The 7,238-nt window shown below is 39.7% G+C and overlaps 1 pseudogene; it reads right to left on the reverse strand.

Moving 5' to 3' along the window:
- Nucleotides 1-4,253, reverse strand: part of LOC124118045 — a 53,092-nt pseudogene extending 48,839 nt beyond the window's left edge.
- Nucleotides 4,254-7,238: the final 2,985 nt, after the last annotated feature.

The raw sequence follows: 7,238 nt of genomic DNA on the forward strand, positions 1-7,238 counted from the left end.
GCCGATTCTGACTCAATCACACAGACGTCAACGTCAATTGTGGGTACAGCGACACTTACGATGGACTCAGGAATTTGCTGATGGTAGGGCGACGGTCTGGAGGCGCCGCCATGAACGTTACGCCCAGTGTTGTGTACAGGAAGTTGACAGATTTCGAGGCGGAAGTGTCATGGTGTGGGGTGCTTTCTATGGCAGTGCACGTTCTCGGCTTCTTGCCATCCGTGGCAACCTCCACGCTGCTACTTACCGCGACCAGGTACTGGCACCAGAACTTCTGCCTTTTATGGCAGCACATGGACCCGGTTTGAACTTCCAACACGACAATGCCAGACCCAAAACAGCAATTTTGACAAGGAATTTCCTTCAGAATGCGGGAGTCAACGTCATGGCCTGGCCGTCAAGGTCTCCCGACCTCAATCCCATCGAACACGTCTGGGATGCTCTTGGCAGAAGTTTGCGCACTCTCCAGAACCAGCCACAGAATTTGCAAGATCTTGGCACCATGTTGCAGCAACAATGGCGTCGTCTTCCCAATCATGTGTTCACAAGCATCACAAGGTCCATGCGGAGGCGTTGTGTGGCAGTTGTCAACGCACATGGTGGCCAAAGACGCTACTGAACGTGTGTGCCATCAGATTCTCGTGCTTGGGACTTATGATTTAAACTGTTGATGTTATTACCGAATACCATAGGTGCTTGGAACAAATTATGGTTACCACCGTTAATTAAAATCCTTCTGTGGACATTAATGATTAAAAATTACCTTCTCTAATACATTTGTCCGTTGTATATCATATATGGGATTACTTTTAAAAATGTGAAGTTTTTAATTTGACTCAGTATGTATAAGGTATTAACAGTACTTCATTTTTGACAGAAGGCTTTAACGTAATATAGGAGGATAGTGACTAAAGTTGTAGGCGTATAAAAATTGTTGAAATCCTGATCACAACTACGTAGCCGACAGCTATTAAACCAACAACCATATTCAGGGCGAATCGAGCATTCGAGCTAACGATGGGAGTATTCTGGGACGCATTTTTGCATACTGAATTGCATGGCCCTGGACCGCTGGGAGATATGCTCCCCGTTCAGAAATATATTTATGAAACAGAAAAACGTTTGAATTTGATTACATAAACAGAGAAAACAATGACAGCAGCCACCAGAGAAGTGAACTCACTGTTGTGTGTTATACTGACCCCATGGCATAGATGGCTTTGTCAAGTTCAGGGTCATTCAAAATATCAGTTGCGAAGTCGTTCCATTTGAAGTAATCAGCGGCTACGAGGAGCGTGTCTTGGAGACCATTGCTGTCCAGGACTTTCCTTAAGGTCTGAAAGGAGAACGCTGCAGTTGTGTAAATGGCTGCATCGTTGAGGCTCTAACTTCTAAGTATAAACATGGTTTCACTTAAAACACATTGTCAAAACAAAAGATACCAATCGTCCTTATGTGTCATTAATAATGTTTTAAACCAAATCACCTTGATATACGTTGTGTTGTACATATGTTCATTCCAACACTGAAAAAATAAGGAGAACACAGTTGTCAAGGAACATAGCATGATTAACATAGAATCGAATAATTATTATAATATGCAAACTATGTGAAATGAATACGAAGCTTAACAGATTGCGATTAGCAATAAAACCAACATTATCAATTCTCTTAGAGGGACTGAAAGTTGTGTAATATATGTACGATTACTTATGTTGACCCGACACATATCCTTTGACATTAGGGGCGGTCGGGTAGCCTAGTAGTTAAAACGTTCGCTCGTACATAGGGTACAATGTGTGAAGCCCATTTCTGGTGTCCCCCGCCGTGATATTGCTGGAATATTGCTAAAAGCGGCGTAAAACCATACTCACTCACACCTTAGACATTACCATATTGCTTTCTGTACAATACGGTTTAGACAAGTGGCGTTGATCATTATTTTACGTCGGAGGATATCGCAAGAGAATATTTCGGATGAAAGGGTAGTACTGATATGAAAGTTAAAATGAATTACGTGATACATTTTCCACACATTGACTTATTGAAATAAACTGTTCAAAAGATTCTTGTGGTAGTTTCGAAGGTGATTAGATTAACTGACCTCATTAGGACGAAAACCCTGATGAATTACCACTGATAACGTCTATATATATATAGTTATCATTTATCCCTGGAAACGTTTCCTTCTGCATATATAAGTTTCACTATATTCACATACAGCCCATTATTTGATAACGTAATGATGTCGCAGGGATAGCCTAGTGGTTAAAGCATTCGATCGTTCGACGTAGGTTCAATGTGGGAAGCCCATTTCTGGTTGCCTCCGCCGTAAAACCATACTCTCGTTATGAGCGCGATCTTATGATTTTAGATATGTTGTTTATAATTTATCAAAATATGCAAATCGTCAAACTTAACAAGAATATAACTCGAGAGTTTCTATCTGATACATATTTGTATTACTGAACATAAGGTAACCATACAATAGGACAAGCACTCAGAAGGTTACACATATAAAGTATGGTACCCCAATGTAATCTATTGTGAGGTTGTGGTACTTCTTGGCCCCGATCACCCAGTTGACCACATACTGAGCTGTGCGCTCTGGCTGACCATACACGCTGGCAACAGGATCTTCAAGCCAGCCTGGAAACCCCCATGGAAGTCCGTACAGCTTGATGTCAGGGTTACGCTGAAATGATATATCACATTTGTTGAATACATACAGCTTGAGGGTGGATGATTGACACTGAACTAAGCATAGTGGAACAGTATGTAAGCAGAAGCCATGAAAAAATGACCCCTACTTTCTTGGCTTCTTTCATCATCCACCATTCGTAGCCCCTGTTGTAGTTCTGCTCATCCGGACTCCGCATGTGTGTGGCCTCCGAACCCTCTGGGAGAGACAGTACATGTCAAACAGAATTTATTCTAAGGAACTGAGAGTTCATTCTCTGGGAGACACAATTTATGTCCAACAGTATTTATTCTCAGCGAGTAAAAGTTCATTCATTAAATGGTGTCAGTGCAAATACTGGCTCTTCAAATTCAAGTCTTTTCGCATTCCGTCCATGTGGACTCACCTGAGCTTTGGGCATCGCCTCCAATCTCGACTTTAAAAATATGAAGTGATGCTCCAAAGTTCGGCTGAAAGCATAATACCATTATAGCATAGTTTGAATTAGAGTATCGACCTGCATTACACAGGGAGGTGAAATGATTACATGATACAATAATGTTGTATATTTTTTTTAAGTGGTTGTTGGAATGGCCATGCCATATTTCTTTCATTCTTGAACTGGTATGAAATCTGTTTACTGCTGTGCGACGTCAGGCTACAAACAAGCACCTTGTATGCACATTTCGTGAGTGGCGGGTGCTTCCGGTAGGGTATGGCATGCTTACACGTTTCGCGAAAACTTGGTGTCATCATTGATTTTCAGCGATCCATTCATATACTTTTTACCGCTATTTTGCCTATTACACCCAATGGAATCCGTTTTGAACACACTTGCCTCAATGTTATGATATATTTATTTATTATTTACAGCATTCATGTATGTCCCTTGTTGCATGACCAGTAACATTAACATGAATATACAGAAAACATCACCGTGAAGATGGTCATACCTTACCTTAAACAGGAAGTCCAGAAGTTCGTCTCGTTGTTGTTTTGGGTAGCTGACCAACAGTTTTGATGTAGCCTGAAATTAACAGGTTCGTGAGCCTTTGTAATTCAACCTCTTGGTCAGTTTCAATATTCAACAGCACCAAATAAAACACAGTATAGTATGCTTGAAAGATCGAAATTGTCACAAAGATAGCTCATTCACCACCAATAGACCATACTCACAAATGAGGTCAACATTCTCACAATTAGAAACCCAACCAAATACAATTACATTAAACAAACAGTTCACCCCAACATAGCTGTAGACCATAAGTCTTACAAGAAGTCAAGCATATTTATCAGTAAATCATATTCACCAACCAAACTGTCGTCATTCGTACAAGCTCAAAAGTCAAGGATACTCACCCCTCCGCCACTGATGGCACCAATGCCATCGAATACCCGGCCTAGTCCGGGTGTGTCGTCAACGGAGTAGGTATACTGACCCATACATGTATAAACAAAAACTAGCAATACATATGCCCTCATCACACCCATGTTAGAGCAGTAAGCAGTGTGTTGGCCGCACGACAAGGCGATGTCCAAACTCGGGAGATGTGTGTGTCTGTGTGAGTGATAACACTTTATAACTAATAACTGTCCGGATATAGGTTCCAACCAGCAGGTGATACTCATACGATATCACAAGGTTGACCTATAATCAGGTCAAACATTCATTGTTCCACATTCGCCTGGGTGTTGATAAAAGAGTTATCACTACCTGTGCTGATGAACAACTGTGTCCATGACATTTTTGGAGGAACATACACACAAGCAATGCAGAACTTGCCAACAAGAAAGGAATTGTATTTAATACTGCGAGATGAGATTATATCACATAGCTGGACACTGTTCTTGAAACTTGTTGAAACATACACGACAATACCATGTGTAGTGTCTCCTGGATAGATTTGATATCCTTAGAGGTCTCTTTCACTGTAATATTGATGTGGGTTTCTGTGAAACACAAAACATGAACAACACCAACAAAACTTATCCTTCTTCATATCTTCGAAATGAGCATTGAAGTGAGTCACCTTGAGTCCATCACCATTAATGTTCTCTACGGCGTATGTCCAGGGTATTGTGTTTTCACAATAATTCACCATTTACCTTGTCCAAGTTCCATTGTCAAGTGGTATACATCCCAATAAGGTAATTATGGTAACGGTTCTCAGACAACCCTGCATAGATGTTTTTTTCTAGAATGTGTAAACGGTTTCCGAGTTATGCTCTTGCTTAGGAAACATTCGTAAAAAATCCCAAAATATCAAAAGGCACCAGCTTAACACTGGTGAAATATTAGACGGTTTTCAAGATCTGTGCCTAGTTTGGTGATTTTCAGTGTAAGTCAAACTCGAAAAATCGTTTTTAAATCCCAAAGTATCAAAAGGCATCAGTTTTCTACTGGACCTATTTGTGTGCCAAGTTTGGTGAAGAAGAAATATTGTACGGTTTTCAAGATCTGCCCCGGAAACTATCTATGTGCCAAGTTTGGTTAAGATATATTTCATGGTGTTATTGTTCTCCTCCGGAAAAGAAACTTGACGGAAGGAAGGAAGGACGGACGGCACCCACTCCTTTATCCTATAATAAAGAGGGCTGTGAATGATCGCAGGAGGTTATTTGTATGAAAATGAGTATTTATAGTTCTACCCCATCCATCAGAGAACCCATGTGTTACGACACCCAGTTACTGGGTACTTACCTGTTTACTGTAACGGGCTAGTCCAATCTAGCTAGCCTGATCAGAACTACAAATTAGGATTTTTGCCCAGTGAAAAGGGATTTATAACGGTAACGGAGCTAACTATAAGCTCTCTGAGAAAGAGAATTACAGTGCATACGACTGGACATTATGGGGGATAGCTTTGAGATGGGTGTAGTGAAGAAGTTTGCGTTTATACATTTTGCAAAGTGTTGCGGCAACAGATTGTGAACATAGATCCTTAATCATAACATAGGAAAGTTGAACTAGAGGCTACATCGAGAGAAAAGCTGGTTCAAACTGGGAAAAATTAGATACTGTAAAATTTGACAAATAGATCATATCTGGAATCCGAATTAAATGGGCAAATGACTAAAAAGTGACATTCATCTTCAACAACGTTAAAATTAAAATGATTACATAAACTAGAGGGGCTGTGGGCGGTTATAACGGTCAGGTTCAGATTCAAGAGGAAGGGTACAACATCCAAACATTGCTAAAATACTGCGGTTTTCCCTCGAGAAAATATGTTTTACATCTTTTTCAATGAAAGATACTTTTTGTAAAAGACAATAGGTGCGCAGTTTGTTACCATTGGGCTTACCATTGTCTTACCATGGCATTGGTGCCAACAGTTATCATACCATTTATTAGGGTCCCTTCGTTACAATTCATCATTTATACATGTTTGTGACATCAATATCAACGCGTGCAAATACAGCTGTGACACGTTTCACCAAAGAATTAGAAAATGTGGTAGATCACATCAAAAGATTACATAAACATTTACGTTTTGGAGACAGGAATTGTACGCCAAAAGCCCACAATTTCAACTCGCTGTTTATAGAAACACGAAGATCATCCCATGTCCCCTCTAGTGACCAAATAAAATCTACAGGCTCTTTTGTGCACTGTGTTGAGACAGCTGTACTCTCGAGTACCCCATATTGCCGCACCGTAACACAGAACTGGCTGTACAAGACTAGCGTTCAGCTTTTGAAAAACACTGTGGGGTATACTTTAAGATTTTACAATTATCGATGATAAAACCCGACTAGCAGATTTAGCAATTTCGTTTGCTGTACAATTCATGTCAAGATATCCATTAAGCCACAAATTAATAGTACATAGTAGGTATTTGTACATAGGAGAAAATTCTAAAGTTGTGCCTGACCAGGTAAGCATAGAAGACAAAGAACAGTTATCATTTCTGAAATGGACAATTTTAGTTTTGTTGAAATTCACACACAGTTTCCATCGAGTAAACAATTTAACATATTTTGTAGAGACTGCACATCAGGTACGATTAACGCTTTATCGTCTGTAAACAATAACATACTCAACATTTGCTTATTGACTTCAACACCACATTTTAGATTGTTGATTTCCCAAACAAGGTGATTTATAAAAATAGAAAACAGTGTGGGTGACATTCCCCAGCCTTGTTTCACTTCGGAAGTTACACTTAAACGTTCGGTTAAGTGACCATTCACAGATACTCTGCTTGCATGTGATTTTACACAGTCTAAAACACGCTCCTTGACAACAAGATTTTAAAATTTCAACCACAAAGATTCATAGTTTAACCTATTGAATGTTTTTTCTTGCATCAATAAAGCTGACAAATGTAGACTTTTGTGTTGTTTCCTGTTGTTTATGATTGAATAAAGGCTGTAAATATGTTCAACAGTACTTCTTTTTTTTGCGGAAACCATTTTGCTCATCTGCAAGCAGTTGATTATTTTCGAGCCACAAGTTCAGACGAATATTTCAAAACATTTAAAAACAAGGTATTGATAAAATCGTGATGTCCCTATTGTTAGAAGGATCATGGCTATCTGCTTCAGGTATAGGAGA

Source organism: Haliotis rufescens, unplaced genomic scaffold (assembly GCF_023055435.1).
Source record: "Haliotis rufescens isolate VD_foot unplaced genomic scaffold, xgHalRufe1.0.p SCAF_12, whole genome shotgun sequence".
In the NCBI taxonomy this organism is placed as follows: domain Eukaryota; kingdom Metazoa; phylum Mollusca; class Gastropoda; order Lepetellida; family Haliotidae; genus Haliotis; species Haliotis rufescens.